The sequence below is a fragment of the Camellia sinensis genome, chromosome 9 (assembly GCF_055761805.1).
Source record: "Camellia sinensis isolate YWXY chromosome 9, ASM5576180v1, whole genome shotgun sequence".
In the NCBI taxonomy this organism is placed as follows: Eukaryota; Viridiplantae; Streptophyta; class Magnoliopsida; order Ericales; family Theaceae; genus Camellia; species Camellia sinensis.
In genome coordinates this window covers 134,308,650-134,327,445 of record NC_138969.1, presented here as the reverse complement: position 1 = coordinate 134,327,445, position 18,796 = coordinate 134,308,650, and the positions used below count along the sequence as shown (strand labels likewise).

At 37.7% G+C, this 18,796-nt stretch overlaps 1 protein-coding gene across 4 annotated transcripts in view; it reads right to left on the bottom strand.

Annotated features, from left to right (window-relative positions):
* Positions 1-1,906: 1,906 nt before the first annotated feature.
* LOC145798767 (uncharacterized) overlaps positions 1,907-18,796 on the bottom strand; it is a 31,861-nt gene continuing 14,971 nt past the window's right edge. For 3 of the 4 annotated variants that reach the window (XM_082887694.1, XM_082887696.1, XM_082887692.1), the window contains one exon: positions 9,188-9,453. The gene's annotated coding sequence lies outside the window, so the exon portion shown is untranslated. Of the gene's footprint in view, positions 2,155-9,187; positions 9,454-18,796 lie in introns of those variants that run through there. The other variant, XM_082887697.1, reaches the window with a different exon arrangement.

Here is an 18,796-nt window from a genome sequence, read left to right as displayed (position 1 = left end):
CAAGATGTTACATTCTGGAAAGAAGGAATAAACGATGAGATGGATTCTATCATGGGTAACAATACCTTGATACTTGCTGATTTGCCACTTGGATCCAAACCCATTAGTTGCAAATGGATTTTCAAAAGGAAAATGAAAGTTGATGGCACAATTGACAAGTTCAAAGCAAGATTAGTTACTAAGGGTTTTACTCAAAAGGAGGGTATCGATTATTTTGATACATATGCTTCGGTGGCTAGAATCGTCACCATTCAAGTGTTGATTGCCTTAGCCTTAATCTATAAGCTTCAAATCCATCAAATGGATGTTAAAACCACTTTCCTAAATGGAGAGTTAGATGAGGAAATCTACATACAACAACCAGAAGGATTTGTTGTACAGGCTCAAGAGCACAAAGTGTGTAAACTCGTGAAGTCACTATATGGACTGAAACAAGCTCCAAAACAATGACATGAGAAATTTGACAAAGTAATAGTGTCAAATGACTTTAGGATACATGAATCTGATAAGTGTGGTTACAGTAAGTTTACTGGAAATAGAGGTGTAATCATATGTCTGTATGTGGATAACATGCTTATTTTTTGTACTGACAATGATGTCATTGAAAGTACTAAATATTTCTTATTGTCTAGCTTTAGTATGAAAGACATGGGCTTGGCTAATGTAATTTTCGTTATTAAGATCAAACGAGAGGACAATAATTTGATTCTAACCCAGTCACACTATATTGAGAAAATTCTTAAGAAATTTAATCAATATAATTGTACACCCATGTCTACACCTTTTGATTCAAATTTGAAATTGTATCCTAATACTGGAAGAGATGTTGATCAGCTAGAATACTCAAGAGTAATAGGTAGCCTGATGTATGCCATGACTTGCACTAGACCTGATATTGCTTTTGCAGTGGGAAAACTTAGTAGATACACTAATAATCCCAGTAGTGTGCATTGGCATGCTATTAACCGAGTACTTAGGTACTTGAGGAAAACAATAGACTATGGAATAGTCTATAATGGCTATCTAGCAGTGCTGGAAGGATTCACGGATGCTAGTTGGATAACTGACCGTGAAGATCACTCATCCACGAGTAGTTGGATTTTTACTCTTGGAGGAGGAGCTATCTCCTGGGATTATAAGAAGCAAACATGCATAACAGACTCAACCATGGCGTCAGAGTTTGTAGCATTAGCTTCTTGTAGCAAAGAGGCAAAGTGGCTAAGGAATCTCTTGTTAAAGATTAAGATATGGCCAAAACCTATGCCACCAATATCTTTGCATTGTAATAGTGAAGCAACTCTATCACGGGACTATAGCCATGTCTATAATGGAAAGTCCAGGCATATAGGACTGAGACATGGCTGTGTCAGACAGTTAATCACAGAAGGTGTGATTACTATTAGTTATGTAAAGTCAAGTGAAAACTTGGTTGACTGCTTAACAAAGGGACTTGCAAGGGATTTAGTGTGGAAAACATCAAAGGGGATAGGTCTCAAGTCCACTTAACATAATCACTCCCGGTGGAAACTCGACTCAATACTTGAAGAAATATCAAGTCTTGAGTTCATTGAGCCTAAGTACACTATACGTCGTGATTGCAAGCACTTAGTTTATTTCATTTTCATCTCAAGGTTGAAGTGCTTGGTACTTGTAATGTGAAAAGAAGAGGATGAGTTAGCAAACTCTTAATAAGCTTACAACTGGGTTGTTAGGTATCACAACCCGAACCCTCCCCATTGGGTTTAGCACCGTAACCGGCCAGTAATCCGTGATTACTGAAGGCCTGCTTAACATTAATGCCAGTAATACAGAGTAAAGGGGTTGGCGGAAGCCAAAATAGTAAATAAAATATGTCCAATGAGCTGTGACAGTCTGAATGCAAAAAGACTCTTATGAACAAGTCACATTCGTAACCAAAACACATTTACATACCAGATATACATACATACAAGTTAGGGAATCAATCCCTACGCCATAACTGTATAGTAGGAGTCTATAATATCTACTACAAAATAGAAACATAAGGGTGAATCCGAACACCCCAAAACAGCCGTAGCTTGAATTGACTTGGAACCTCGAGGCGAGGCACAAAGGTTGGCTTGACAAAACAAGAGCTAACCCGACGCTCCTAGCTCCGGTCTGGTGCCTGGACACCTACATATATATATATAAACAGTGAGTTAAAGCCCAATGAATAACAGTTATGTAATGAGGTTAAGAATGAATGTCCTTTCAGTAGTTAAACAATCATATCAATCATTTAGAAACCATAGCAGTCATATATGGTACATCCAATAGCAAAACAGTACAGTAGGTCTTAACAGACCGAACAATTAGTTGACGGCCATCATAACAATAAACAGTAGTGGTTCCAAACATGGGAACCGACAGAGATCTCTGTGACAGTAGTAGTAACTGCACAGTAACAGTAAATTGCTATGAATGCCACGAATACAGTTTACAAATCGGACAACATTCATTCATTAAACAATAACGTTTCAGTAAGCAGAACAGTTGATCATACAGAAGATAATCATAATCGAACATATCTTTATAACATTATTACTCACAGAACACTGGGCTATAAGCAGCTAGTGGGCGTCCTCGGGTGCCAACCCTACACAGTTATAGAACGAACACACACTAAGTTACACACTCGGGAATCAACAACTTAGTCCCTATCTTGACTCGGTGTGGTTCTACATCAATATCCTCATTAAGATGTCTTAAACATAGCCTAAGAATGCCTAGGATGGAAAGAGGATGCAAGGATGCACTTTAAAACACTTCTCAAAATTTGCTGAAACAGGGGTCCACGCTCGAGCGTGGCTTTCTACGCTCGAGTGGACATGCAAACAAAGGAGCTCCGCTCAAGCGTGACTTCGTACGCTCGAGCGGACTGCAAACTTCGTGAAAAGTACTAGATGCATGCAATTCACGCTCAATGGACGCTCGACCCCTGCTCGAGCGTGAGACTCAGGTCCTCGCTCGAATGTGAACTTTCTCGCTCGAGCGAACTGTAAAACACATGAACTTCTGGGCATATACATTTCATGCTCGAGTGTGACTTTCCACACTCGAGCGGAGGTGCATGACTCAGAGTGCACGCTCGAGCGTGGGTCCAAAATCTGGAATTTCTAGATTGAACCTCAAACATGAAATTCAACTTTTAAAGCTTCAAATTCGATCCCCTTGGGCTAATTTTCTGGGAAACTCTTGAAAACTCATAGAATAACATGCTTTTGAAGATCATTTGTAAAATCAAGCCCAAAGGTAAGCCAATTGAACACAAAAAGTAAGTGTAAGCACGAAGAACATTGCAAGATCATACATGCATGAGTTCTCATGAACTCTAGTGTTTCAAAACAAGATCAAATGCAATGTTGAGCTCAAAATCATGATGAATTCATAGACCATAACAAAAATATGAACTTGCATGTGGAAATTCTCATGAAACAACTCCAAAATTCAAGAATATGCACATGCATGCAAGGATTAACTCTCAATTCAACATTTTAAATCAATTCTTGACTTAGATCACTAATTTACGATGAACCATGCAAGAAACAATTTAACTACATAAACCAAAGGATGAATTCTCTACCTTAGGTCTTGAATTCCAAGTATTGAAGCTTCAATTACACAATCTCTCTTCAATTTCTCCTAAGTTCCAAGCCAAACTTTGTTAAATCAATTCTTTCCTTCCAATTCTCTCTCTCTCTCACAGGTTTGTTCTCCATGATGAGATGGATGGCATATCAAACATCAGTGAAGTAGAAAAAGAATGGTCTTGAATCAAGCCACTAAGTGGCAATTGTGTAAATATTCCAACTAATGTAATTTAACTTTATTTAATCTAATTTAATCGTTCCAAATCGAATTTTAATTAAACCTGCCATAAAATTACATAAATTCTAACTAGCATATAACACTAATCAGTTTCTAGTTCGGTCGCTGATAAGACCTTCAATTTGCAAATTCAAAATTAAAACATTAACAGATCATTCTATAATCAAACAGATAGAAATGCAATTACAAACAATACACTCATGTAATCAATTTAGGATTTCATCCTAATCTGTTACTTATCATGTTTAATCGTAGAATAGTACTAATCAGAGGTGAGGGTTGTCACAGTCTTCCCTCCTTAAAAGAGTTTGGTCCTCCAAACTTGAATTACCTTCATTTTGAAAGAATACCGGATTCAATGGGAACAATTCAGGATATCTCTTTATCATATCGTCTTCCCTTTCCCAAGTGGCATAGACGCCACCATGGTTTCGCCAGTCCACTTTCACTAACGGAATTTCTTTATTCCTCAACTTCTTAATTCGTCGGTTTACAACCTGAATAGGCCATTCTTCATAAGTGTAGTCATCACTTAGCACTACACGGGTAGGCTCGATCACATGAAAGGGATCCCGAAGATAATCCCTCAACATTAAAATATGGAAGACATTATGCATATGCTCCTTTTCAGGAGGAAGCGCTACTTGATACGCTACCAGATTAATCTTTTCAATGATTTCATATGGCCCGACATATCTCGGCGCTAGCTTACCCTTAATCCCAAAACGGGTCTGGCCTTTCATTGGTGTTACTTTAACAAAAACATGATCACCTACTTTATATTCCCTATCTCGCCTTCGGACATCCGCATAACTTTTCTGTCGGCTTTGTGCGATTTTCAGTCTCTCTTGAATCAGTTTCATTTTTTCGGTAGTCTCATGTACAATTTCGAGGCCAAGCAAAGGCCCATCTCCAACTTCTGCCCAGCAAATAGGAGATCGGCATTTTCTGCCGTAAGCCTCGAAAGGCGCCATACCAATGCTCGAGTGAAAGCTATTGTTGTAGGCAAATTAGACTAAAGGTAAATGGCTTTCCCAATTTCCTTGAAAATCAAGGACACACATTCGCAATAAATCTTCCAGAGTCTAGATGGTTCTTTCTGACTGGCTATCTGTCTGAGGATGGTATGCACTACTCAGTCTCAGTTCAGTACCCAATGCTGTCTGTAGGCATTACCAAAATCTCGATGTAAACTTCGAGTCCCTATCAAAAACAATGGACACAGGCACTCCATGTAATCTAACAATCTCCTCAGTATAAATTATAGCCAATTTGTCCGCATTGTAAATTATTTTGACAGGTAAGAAGTGAGCAGATTTAGTCAATCTATCAACAATAACCCACATTGAGTCCATACCTTTACTGGAGCGATGTAAACCAACAATAAAATTCATAGTGATATGTTCCCATTTCTACTCTGGTATTAGTAAGGGTTGCAGTAAGCCTGCGGGCCGTTGATATTCAACTTTAACTTCTTGGCAATGAAAACATTTCGATACAAAGTCAGCAATCTCTTTCTTCATTCCCGGCCACCAGAAATTCAGTTTCAAGTCTTGGTACATTTTCGTATTTCTTGGACGGATAAACAGTTTCGAATTGTGGCCTTCTTGCAGAATTCGTCTCTTCAGTTCAGAATCATTCGGTACACACAACCTTCCCTGGAATTTCAACACATTATTCTCAGGCCTCATTTGGCAACAGGCCGGTTTAGCTAAAAAGTCAAAAAATTATTAAAAAAGTCAAAAAATCAACAATCCATAACATAAAGTCAAAGATTCTCTTTTTTTCTCTACTTTTTACATATTTTTTCGTAAAAAGCCAAAAAGTCATTTTTAAAGTCCGGCCTCGGTTTGGACTCCCGTTCATCAATGACCTTTTTTAAAAAGTCATCATGTTGTTGTTTCTCTTTAATCTCCTCAATCAGTGCCGGTTGAGCAGAAATAGCAGCTAAGGTTCCACCTTGTTCACGCAAAACAATCTCAATTTCAAATTTTTCAAGGTCACATAGCAATTCTTTCCGCCCGGTGAGTAAACAAGCTAAATTTCCAACTGATTTCCGACTCAGTGCATCGGCAACGGTGTTAACTTTCCCCGAATGGTACAAAATTTGCAAGTCGTAATCTTTTAACAGTTCTAACCATCTCTGCTGCCTCATGCTCAATTCTTTGTGTGAAGAAATATTTCAAGCTCTTGTGATCTGTATACACTTTACACATTGCCCCATAAAGGTAGTGACGCCACATTTTCAATACAAATACCACTGCGGCAAGTTCTAAGTCATGGGTCGGGTAGTTCTTTTCATGTGATCTCAGTTATCGGGAAGCATATGCAATAACTTTACCATTCTGCATCAATACACATCTCAAACCCTTATAAGAAGCATCATTAAATATGGTAAATCCATCCGTACCTGAGGGTAGGGTAAGAATCAGTGCAGTCACAAGTCGAGTCTTTAACTCTTGAAAAGCTGATTCTCTCTGGTCAGTCTAGTCAAATGATATCCCTTTTTGAGTCAACTGAGTCAACGGTAGGGCAATTTTGGAGAAGTCCTTCACAAATCTTCTGTAGTATCCGGTTAAGCCTAAGAAACTTCGGACTTCAGTAACATTAGACGGTCTGGGCCAATTCACTACTGCTTCAATCTTCTGTGGGTCAACTGAAATGCCATCCTTACTGATCACATGTCCTAAAAACATTACATTGTCTAGCCAAAATTAACACTTCGTTATTTTTGCATACAGTTTCCGTTCTCTTAAGGTCTGTAAGGCAATGTTCAAATGATGTTCATGCTCTTCCGTGCTTTTGAAATAAATCAAAATGTCATCTATGAAAACAACTACAAATTCATTGAGGAATGGTTTGAAAATTCTATTCATAAGGTCCATAAATGCAGCAAGTGCATTAGTAACTCCGAAAGGCATAACAAGGAATTCGTAATGTCCATACCTCGTTCAAAAGGCAGTCTTTTCAATGTCCTCTGGTTTAACTTTCAATTGGTGGTATCCGGATCTAAGATCAATTTTTGAAAAAACCTGGGCACCCTGTAACTGGTCAAATAAATAATCAATACGAGGTAATGGGTACTTGTTTTTCACTGTTACCTTGTTCAGTTCACGGTAGTCAATACAGAGTCTCAATGAGCCGTCTTTCTTTTTCACAAACAAAACTGAGCGCCCCATGGCGAAGTACTAGGCCTGATGAACTTCTTATCCAACAGTTCTTGTGGCTGAATTTTCAATTCTTTCAGTTCGGTAGGTGCCATTCTGTACGGAGCTTTGAAAACTGGTTGTGTACCCGAAATCACATCAATGGTGAACTCAATGTCCCTGTCAATCAAATCTCCTAGCAAATCATCTGAAAAAACATCTGGGAATTCTCTGACTATGGGAATACTGTCCACATTAGCTTTAGTATCAGTAGGTACAGTCAATATACAACATAGATACCCTTTACATCCCTTCTTAATTAGTTTAAAAGCTTTCATAGACGAAATCAGAAATGGGGGAGGCACTACACCAACTCCGTTAAATACAAATTCAGGCAATCCAGGTGGACGGAAAACAACTTGTTTTGTTACACAATCTATGGTAGCATGATATTTTCTTAACCAGTCCATTCCCAATATCACATCAAAATGATCGATATTCAAAGGCAGTAAATCAATATACAAATGCATATCCCCAACAATAATTTCACATACAGGGTACATGTAAAGCACAAGTCATGGATCCCCCAATAGGTGAAGATACAGCTAACAAATAATTCATGGGTTCTAGTGGTCTATTTAGTTTTCGTGAAAAAGCATGCGAGACATATGAATGTATAGACCCCGAATCAATCAGAACATAAGCATTTTGAGTACAGATTGAGAGTATACCTGACACAACGGTCTCGGTATTTTGCACATCTCCCGGTACAAGTGCGAACACTCGGCCTTGCCTAAGAGGCTCCTTTCCAGTAGCTTTGGGATTAGGTTTCGGTGCAACAGTTGATGCTGCTGCGCTAGCTGGAGCTTTACTATTGCCTTGAGAAGTGGAAGGGCAATCTTTAACCATGTGACCCACTTTGCCACATCAATAACAAGCACCAGAGATTTTATAGCAAACCCCCTTATGCCTTTTCCCACATTCAAAGCAGGATGGTATGGAATTGTTTCCCTGGCTAGAACTGGTTGTTGACCCTGTATTTTGCTTTTTGTTCAATGGACTACTTCGACCTTTCTTAAACTTAAAACCCCGTCTCTTACCACGTCATTCAGTCGCTGGTGTTTCGGTCTGTTTGAATGCCTCGATGTTCGACTCAGCTATTATCGCCCGGTCAAGAACATCCACATATTTCAGTAACTTCAGCACATTGATTCTGTCAAGTATCTCTACATTGAGGCCGCCTTCAAACTTCCTGACCTTTTTGTAATCAGTGTCCACCATGTGTGGCGCGTATCTGGCGAGTTCAGTAAACTTTATTCATACTCTGTCACTGACATAGTACCTTGTTTCAACTGTTCAAACTCAGTCACTTTGCGATCCCTGACACACTGAGGAAAGTATTTTTCAAAAAAGGCTTCTTTAAATTGGGCCCAAGTCAAAGCAGTATTGGTGTCACGAACAAGCATCCACCATCTTCTGGACTATTCTTGTAAAGTGAAGGTAGCCAGCAATACCTTGTGTGCTTCGGAACACGGAAACACTTCAAATAATTTCTTTGTTTCCAGAACCCATGCTTCGGCCTTTAACGATTCAAGGCCTCCCTGAAAGGATGGTGGTTTCATTTTACTGAACTTCTGTGTCAAGGCAATTATATCCTCATTAACATTTTGCTCTAGTTGAACTGGAGGAGGTGGGAGCTATTGGTTCTATTGTAGCCTCAAGGCCTCAGTCAACAGTTCAACCGTTCTTTCTAATATTGCCATCCTTGTCTCAGATGATTCAGATTCATCAGCATTTCATGCATTGTCCACTTCACTATAGGCAATATGGTAATAGTAAACATAGGCAGCTACATACTTAAACACATTAGCACATTAGCTCATATATTCATGTCATGGCCACACACACTTTCTCATGCTCATGCAATTCCCTAACTACTTTTCTAGCACATCCTATAACTCATTTGGACACGTGTGTGCGGTATAACTCGTGGTTTGATATCGCTCTAATACCACTCTGTCACGACCCAAACCCGTCCCTATGGGTTTAGCACCGTAACCGGCCAGTAATCCGTGATTACCGAAGGCTTGCTTAACAGTAATGCCAGTAATACAGAGTAAGGGGGCTGGTGGAAGCCAAAACAGTAAATAAAATATATCCAATGAGCTGTGACAATCTGAATGCAAAAAGAATTTTATGAATAAGTCACATTCGTAACCAAAACACATTTACATACCAGATATACATACATACAAGTTAGGGATTCAATCCCTATGCCATAACTGTACAGTAGGAGTCTATAACATCTATTACAGAACAGAAACAGAAGGGTGAATCCGAACACCCCAAAACAGCCGTAGCTTGAACGGACTTGAAACCTCGAGGCGAGACACAAAGGTTGGCTTGACAAAACAAGAGCTAACCCGATGCTCCTAGCTCCGGTCTGGTGCTTGGACACCTACATATATATATATATATATATATATAAACAGTGAGCTAAAGCCTAGTGAATAACAATTATGTAAAGAGGTTAAGAATGAATGTCCTTTCAGTAGTTAAACAGTCATATCAATCATTTAGAAACCATAGCAATCATATGTGGTACATCCAATAGCAAAACAGTACAGTAGGTCTTAACAGACCGAACAGTCAGTTGACGGCCATCATAACAGTAAACAGTAGTGGTTCCAAACATGGGAACCGACAGAGATCTCTGTGACAGTAGCAGTAACAGTACAATAACAGTAAATTGCTATGGAAGCCACGAACACAGTTTACAAATCGGACAACATTTATTCATTAAACAATAACGTTTCAGTAAGCGAAACAATTGATCATATAGAAGATAATCAAAATCAAACATATCTTTACAACATTGTTACTCACAGAGCACTGGGCTATAAGCAGCTAGTGGGCGACCTCGGGTGCCAACCCTACACAGTTATAGAGCGAACACACACTAAGTTACACACTCGAGAATCAACAACTTAGTCCCTATCTTGACTCGGTGTGGTTCTACATCAATATCCTCATTAAGATGTCTTAAACATGGCCTAAGAAGGCCTAGGATGGAAAGAGGATGCAAGGATGCACTTTAAAACACTTCTCAAAATTTGCTGAAACAGGGGTCCACGCTCGAGCGTGGCTTTCTACGCTCGAGTGGACATGCAGACAAAGGAGCTCCGCTCGAGCGTGACTTCGTACGCTCAAGCGGACTGCAAACTTCGTGAAAAGTACTGGATGCATGCAATTCACGCTCAACAGACGCTCGACCCCCGCCCGAGCGTGAGACTCAGGTCCTCGCTCGAACGTGAACTTTCTCGCTCGAGCGGACTGTAAAACACATGAACTTCTGGGCATATGTATTTCACGCTCGAGCGTGACTTTTCACGCTCGAGCGGAGGTGCATGACTCAGAGTGCACGCTCGAGCGTGAAATCCTACACTCGAGCGTGGGTCCAACATCTGAAATTTTCAAATTGAATCTCAAGTATGAAATTCAACTTTTAAAGCTTCAAATTCGATTCCCTTGGGCTAATTTTCTGGAAAACTCTTGGAAACTCATAGTATAACATGCTTTTGAAGATCATTTGTAAAATCAAGCCCAAAGGTAAGCCAATTGAATACAAAAATTAAGTGCAAGCACGAAGAAGATTGCAAGATCATACATGCATGAGTTTTCATGAACTCTAGTGTTTCAAAGCAAGATCAAATACAATGTTGAGCTCAAAATCAGGATGAATTCATGGACCATAACAAAAATATGAACTTGCATGTAGAAATTCTCATGAAACAACTCCAAAATTCAAGAATATGCACATGCATGCAAGGATTAACTCTCAATTCAACATTTTAAACTAATTCTTGACTTAGATCACTAATTTACCATGAACCATGCAAGAAACAATTTAACTACATAAACCAAATGATGAATTCTCTACCTTAGGTCTTGAATTACAAGTATTGAAGCTTCAATTACACAATCTCTCTTCAATTTCTCCTAAGTTACAAGCCAAACTTTGTTGAATCAATTCTTTCCTTCCAATTCTCTCTCTCTCACGTTTGGTCTCCAAGGATGAAATGGATGGCATATCAAACATGAGTGAAGTAGAAAAAGAATGGTCTTGAATCAAGCCACTAAGTGACAATTGTGTAAATATTGCAACTAATGTAATTTAACTTTATTTAATCTAATTTAATCGTTCCAAATCGAATTTTAATTAAACCTACCATAAAATCACATAAATTCTAACTATCATATAACACTAATCAATTTCCAGTTCGGTCGCCGATAAGACCTTTAATTCGCAAATTCAGCATATCTCTTCATCGTAGATTAGCACTAATCAGATGTGAGGGTTGTCACAGTCTTCCCTCCTTAAAAGAGTTTGGTCCTCCAAACTTGAATTACCTTCATTTTGAAAGAATACCGGATTCAGTGGAAACAATTCAGGATATCTCTTCATCATATCGTCTTCCCTTTCCCAAGTGACATAGACACCACCATGGTTTCGCCAGTCCACTTTCACTAACGGAATTTCTTTATTCCTCAACTTCTTGATTCGTCGGTTTACAACCTGAATAGGCCATTCTTCATAAGTATAGTCATCACTTAGCACTATACGGGTAGGCTCGATCACATGGAAGGGATCCCGAAGATAATCCCTCAACATTGAAATATGGAAGACATTATGCATATGCTCCTTTTTAGGAGGAAGCGCTACTTGATACGCCACCGGTTAATCTTTTCAATGATTTCATACGGCCCGACATATCTCAGAGCTAGCTTACCCATAATCCCAAAACGGGTCTGGCCTTTCATTGGTGTTACTTTAACAAAAACATGATCACCTACTTTATATTCCCTGTCTCGCCTTCGGACATCCGCATAACTTTCTGTCGGCTTTGTGCAGTTTTCAGTTTCTGTTGAATTAGTTTCACTTTTTCGGTAGTCTCATGTACAATTTCGAGGCCAAGCAAAGGCTCATCTCCAACTTCTGCCCAGCAAATAGGAGATCGACATTTTCAGCCATACAAAGCCTCGAAAGGCGCCATACCAATGCTTGAGTGAAAGCTGTTGTTGTAGGCAAATTCGGCTAAAGGTAAGTGGCTTTCCCAATTTCCTTGGAAATCAAGGACACATATTCGCAGTAAATCTTCGAGAGTCTGGATGGTTCTTTCTGACTGGCCATCTGTCTGAGGATGGTATGCACTACTCAGTCTCAGTTCAGTACCCAATGCTGTCTGTAGGCTTTGCCAAAATCTCGATGTAAACTTCGAGTCCCTATCAGAAACAATGGACACAAGCACTCCATGCAATCTAACAATCTCATCAATATAAATTATAGCCAATTTGTCTGCATTGTAAATTGTTTTGACAGGTAAGAAGTGAGCAGATTTAGTCAATCTATCAACAATAACCCAAATTGAGTCCATACCTTTACTGGAGCGAGGTAAACCAACAATGAAATCCATAGTGATATGTTCTCATTTCCACTCCGGTATTGGTAAGGGTTGCAGTAAGCCTGCGGGTCGTTGATGTTCAGCTTTAACTTGTTGACAATAAAGACATTTCGATACAAAGTCAGCAATCTCTTTTTTCATTCCCGGCCACCAGAAATTCAGTTTCAAGTCTTAGTACATTTTCGTATTTCCTGGATGGATAGACAGTTTCGAATTGTGACCCTCTTGCAGAATTCGTCTTTTCAATTCAGAATCATTCGGTACACACAACCTTCCCTAGAATTTCAACACATTGTTCTCAAATTTAAAGTCCAGCCTCGGTTTGGACTCCCGTTCATCATCATCATGTTGCTGTTTCTCTTTAATCTCCTCAATCAGTGTCGGTTGAGCAAAAATAGCAGCTAAGGTTCCACCTTGTTCACGTAAAACAATCTCAATTTCAAATTTTTCAAGGTCACATAGCAATTCTTTCCGCCCGGTGAGTAAACAAGCTAAATTTCCAACTGATTTTTGACTCAGTGCACCGGCAACGGTGTTAGCTTTCCCCAAATGGTACAAAATTTCCAAGTCATAATCTTTTATCAGTTCTAACCATCTCCGCTGCCTCATGTTCAATTATTTCTGTGTGAAGAAATATTTCAAGCTCTTGTAATCTGTATACACTTCACACATTACCCCAAAAAGGTAGTGACGCCACATTTTCAATGCAAATACCATTGCGGCAAGTTTTTAAGTCATGGGTCGGGTAGTTATTTTCATGCGATCTCAGTTGTCGAGAAGCATATGCAATAACTTTACCATTCTGCATCAATACACATCTCAAACCCTTATAAGAAGCATCACTAAATATGGTAAATCCATTTGTACCTGAGGGTAGGGTAAGAATCGGTGTCACAGGTCGAGTCTTTAACTCTTGAAAAGTTGATTCTCTCTGGTCAGTCTAGTCAAATGATATCTCTTTTTGAGTCAACTGAGTCAACGGTAGGGCAATTTTGGAGAAGTCCTTCACAAATCTTCTGTAGTATCCAGCTAAGCCTAAGAAACTTCGGACTTCAATATAATTAGATGATCTGGGCCAATTCACTGTTGCTTCAATCTTCTGTGGGTCAACTGAAATGCCATCCTTACTGATCACATGTCCCAAAAACATTACATTGTCTAGCCAAAATTCACACTTCGTTAGTTTTGCATATAGTTTCCGTTCTCTTAAGGTCTGTAAGGCAATGTTCAAATGAGGTTCATGCTCTTCCGTGCTTTAGGAATAAATCAAAATGTCATCTATGAAAACAACTACAAATTCATCGAAGAATGGTTTGAAAATTCTATTCATAAGGTCCATAAACGCAGCAAGTGCATTAGTAACTCCGAAAGGCATAACAAAGAATTCGTAAAGAAATAAAATCTTAGCTAGTCTAGATATAAAAAAATAAAGATTATAGGATTACTTCAGCACAAATAGATCATACACCAACAGACATAGAAGAATTTAGAACACAGATTAAGGAATTACTCCCTCCGTCCCAAAATATTAGTCTCTTATTCCATTTTTCATTGTCCAAAAATATTAGTCCCTCTTCAAAAATCAAGTACAAAAATAATGTAAATTTCCTATTTTGCCCTTCTTTTAAATTAATAAACAATATAAAAAGTACAATCATAACATTGATATTCCCAAAAAATGTACTATCAAAAGGGTAATTTTGGAAAATCAACTTTTTTCAAATACAATAATTGTACAACCAAAAAAAGTTGGATTCCCCAAAAGGGACTATTATTTTGGGACGGAGGGAGTACTAGATCTAGGAGTAATTAGACCCAGCAATAGCCCGCACAGGAGCGCAGCATTTATGGTTAGAAATCATGCAGAGATAAAAAGAGGAAAAGCTAGAATGGTGATAAATTATAAAAGATTAAATGATAATACAGAAGATGATAAATATAATATACCAGATAAAGACCAACTCATAAATAGAATACAGACAGCAAAGATATTTAGCAAATTTGATTGTAAGTCAGGATTTTGGCAGATAAAAATGGAAAAGGAAAGCATACCATGGACAGCCTTCTATTGCCCTCAAGGACATTATGAGTGGCTAGTTATGCCCTTTGGATTAAAAAATGCACCTTCCATATTTCAACATAAAATGGATAGTATATTTAATAAATATAATTTTATACTGGTATATATAGATGACATATTAGTGTTCAGTCCAGATAAAAATAGTCACAGAGATCATTTGTATATAACATTGGAAGAATTCATAAATAATGGAATAATAATCAACAAGAAAAAGATGGTATTAAATAAACCCTACATAGAATTTTTAGGAATGGAGCTAGGAGATGGAAAAATTAGGTTACAACCTCATATAGTCAAGAAAATTTTAGACTATCCAGATAAATATGAAGAAACAAAACAACTTCAATCTTTTTTAGGAATTTTAAATTATGCACGAATGTATATTCCTAACCTTAATAAAATAATAGGACCCCTTTATAGTAAAACCACAACCACAGGACAAAAATATTTCAATCAGCAAGATATAGCTCTAGTTAGAAAAATAAAGGACATTTGTAAAAATCTACCAGACCTACAACTTCCCTTAGAATCAGAATACATAGTTGTAGAAACAGACGCAAGTCAATTAGGATGGGGAACAATATTATTAGCTAAACCCAGTAAATATGACAGTAAAAATAAAGAACGCATTTGTAAATACAGTTCTGGAAAATTTAAAGAAAAATATACAACTATGACCAGCCTAGATTTTGAAATACTAGGAGTAGTATACGCAATAAATAAATTTAAATTATTTTTGCACAAACCTTTTACAATAAGGACAGATTGTGAAGCCATAGTTAGATTTCATAACAAACTAAACGAGCGTAAATTAAGTACTACAAGATGGGCAAAATTTTTAGATTGTATAGTAGGACAAGGATATAAAGTAAAATTTGAGCATATTAAAGGAAGTGATAATAGATTAACAGACTGGTTAAGTAGAAAAATTTATTTAGAAAAAGAAGATAACCAGTTTAATTTTTGTGCATATAATGGAAAACAGCAAGACCATGAACTTTGGGGGATTTTCTCTTCCCATTCATGAAGGCAGAACCAAGTTCAGACCTTTAACAGGGATTGAGTTAGACCCAGTTCAACAGTGTCTTTTAGATAACCTTTGGACCAGTCAAAACCACCCAGCTAAGCGCCTTTCAGCCCTAAACTCTCTCAGTATATATTTTTCAAAAATCCAAAACAAGCCCTTGTCTAAAAGTTTTTCTTTTTATGTAGTAGCTAAAGGAACCAAGCCTGGTATTTACCATGATTGGACAGAAGTAGAACCTTTTGCCAAATATTTTCCCACACCTTAGTTTAAAAGATTTTATGATTTTGAGTCAGCCAGTACCTATGCCCGAAGACAAATAGGAACCAGTTACTTTATTAGCCAGACAATTGGAAGCAGTAGTACAGGCAGTAGTAGTTCTAATCCTCAGATAGATTCTCAGAATCCTCTCCAAATGTGCAGACATTGTGAAGGCCTTTCCAGAAATTTCAAGAAAATTATTGATAAAGGCAAGAAGGTCAGTGAAGAGCTAGACCAGCTCCGAGACGACGAAAAACAATTGAGAGCAACCGTTCGAACCCTAACCAACCAGCTTAAAAAATTAGCTCTAGAAAGAACACCTACCTCCTTACCTAGCCCAGAAATCAAACAACTCACTAGTGAGGAATTTGACCAATTGAGTGCTAGAATGTATTTCTTCAAGCATTCTATCATTCGATCCTTTTGTGAGAAAAGCCAAGTAATGGAAGACCTAAAACCCTATATTTATACCTTAGCCGGAGATAGTAGAAATAACTAGTTAGTCATTATTCAGCAATTTATTCAAGATCTCTCCATAGCAAGAGTTGACTGCCCCGGCCTAACTTATCAATGGACCTATACCTATGAAGATGAAGAGCAACCCTGCTTAGACAAAGAAAAATGCAATAAGTGGTCAGAACATTTTGGTAGATGTCAGTGTAACCTAGACTTCAGCATTTGCCTTTGCCAGATAAATTTAGCTACATTCGAGCCGTTGGAGATAGAAATTAGTGGCGAAACTCGTTATCTAACAGCCCTAAAATTGTTAGATTACGGCTTTGTCTCTAGACTAATTTTCACAGATCCAGATCAGACAGATAACTTTGGACACAAGCTTGCTCATGCAGTACTGTGCGTAATGGAAGAACATCATCCGTATGTGGAAGCTTTGATAGATAGCAAACTACCATAGTGGAAGGGAATATGATGCAATCCAACTAAACACAAAATGTACCTCAGAAGAACCTCTACATTCCCAGGATACCCAAGACTTCTCAATAAGAGACCCTGGCCATGCAGAAGATTTTCACTCAAAGACCAGCTCAATAAATGGAGAAAATTTGCTAGCAACTATCTCTTAGCCTATAATGGAAATTATGGACATCTAGTGTGTGAAGATAGACATCAGAAGATACATTGTAATTTAGCCATCCCAGGATATCCATTCAGCAAAGAGACATTTGTCGATGAAAGTCAGTACCCGAACTATCAGCATGGCGTCTCTCATGAATCACCGGTGATGGGAGAGAATGATCAAGAATGGTACGATGAACCACCCATGGGAGATGGGGATGACTTTTACGACCAACTCTCAGCAGCAGACCTTGATGACCTAGCAGACAAAATGTATGGGTGAAAAAAAAAAAAAAAAAAACAGGGAGTCCCACTACAAGACTCATATAATCTTTTAAAAAAGTATTTCTACGTGACTCTTTCAATTTTGCAAAACATTCGAGAACCCGCCTAGAAGCATCACTCCATGGGTCAGCATCAATAATTGACTCTCCGTCAAAAGAAGACAAAATCCTTAGAAGATAGAGATTCTCCTCAGATATCAGGAAAATGCATGCCAAGAAAAGACAAAAAAAAATTTTGTAGATATTTTGTGAGTCTGTCAGTGATAAGGATTTTCCTTCACTCACTACTTTAATAAAGTGGATATCTCTTATCTTGCTTTATTAAAGAAAAGCTGTGAAAATCTTTATACGTGTCTTGTAATAAATTATAGTATCAAAATTTTGTCAAAAGAGAAGGATTAAATGATATGCGATGGGGCCCAAAGTAGTACCCGATATCATTATCCTAGTCTTTTATTGATAAAATTTATCTATATCCAGAATAGTGATTTAAGTCAAGCATATAATTGTATACATATATGTCTTGTCTTTATATGCATAGAATTTTCCGTCGAAGTTTACATATGTTTTCAAAAAGCCTAGAATCTAGAATTGTAGGTTAGTCATAAGTACCAATTTTTGGGGGTTGAGTTAGTGGTTTACCACTATTTGGAATTGGGCTGAGAATTATCTAATTAATTCTACAGTTATGCTAAAAGATCTTCAAGCTGTTGTATGGCTAACTTTAAGGCTTCTTGTTTTATAGTTAGCTGTTTATTTATTTGAGAAAATTTTAAACTGTAATTTTCTAGAGATCTGTTAGAAGCTAATGATAAAAGAAACTGATATCTAAATTTTTGATCTTCTAATTCTTGTATTAGTTCAGTACTAATTTTAATTTTATTCCTAAGGTCTTCGTCTAAGGGCATATACTTTTTTGATTTTTTAATTTTTATTTCTAAGGTCTACGTCTAAGGGCATACAAATTTTTGATTTTTTGAAATTCTTATATGGACAATATTTCCTTAATATTTCTACTCGAGTTGCTCTACTTTTATTCTAAAATTCTTTTCTATGGCAAAAACTATTTTTAGGCTATGTTTGTTTTCATTACATGTACTCCCACCTTGAGACTAAGCCTCGTTCAATATAGTATATTTTTATTTTCCATTTTTTACTTTTCCCTTTCTGCCTACAATTCGCCCTCCAACGCCTAACCATGGCTCACACGGGCTCTTCAGCTAAGGTCACTCAGTAACAAAATAGAAAACTGAAAATATTACGAAGGTTCAAAGCATGTAATATTAATGAGTAAACAAGCATTCCATAAACTTAGTTTTCCCAAAACGAAAATAAATTTTTAGAATAGAAGTTACCCTTTCGAAATATTTAAGGAAAAAAAGAAACTACTCACACTTCATATTAACAAGAAATATACTTACAAAGATTATATTACAGACCCTGAAACTCTGAAAAACTTAATACACTTAGAGGTTTTTGAGAGGGGTTGGAAAATTTACAACGCAGAGTGAAGTGTTTTTCATTCTGCTTTCTTCGTTGGCATGCAAGCCAATTTATACAACTCAAAAGAAAGATAAAAACAAAAACCCTAATCTATGTCCTATGACTAACCTACA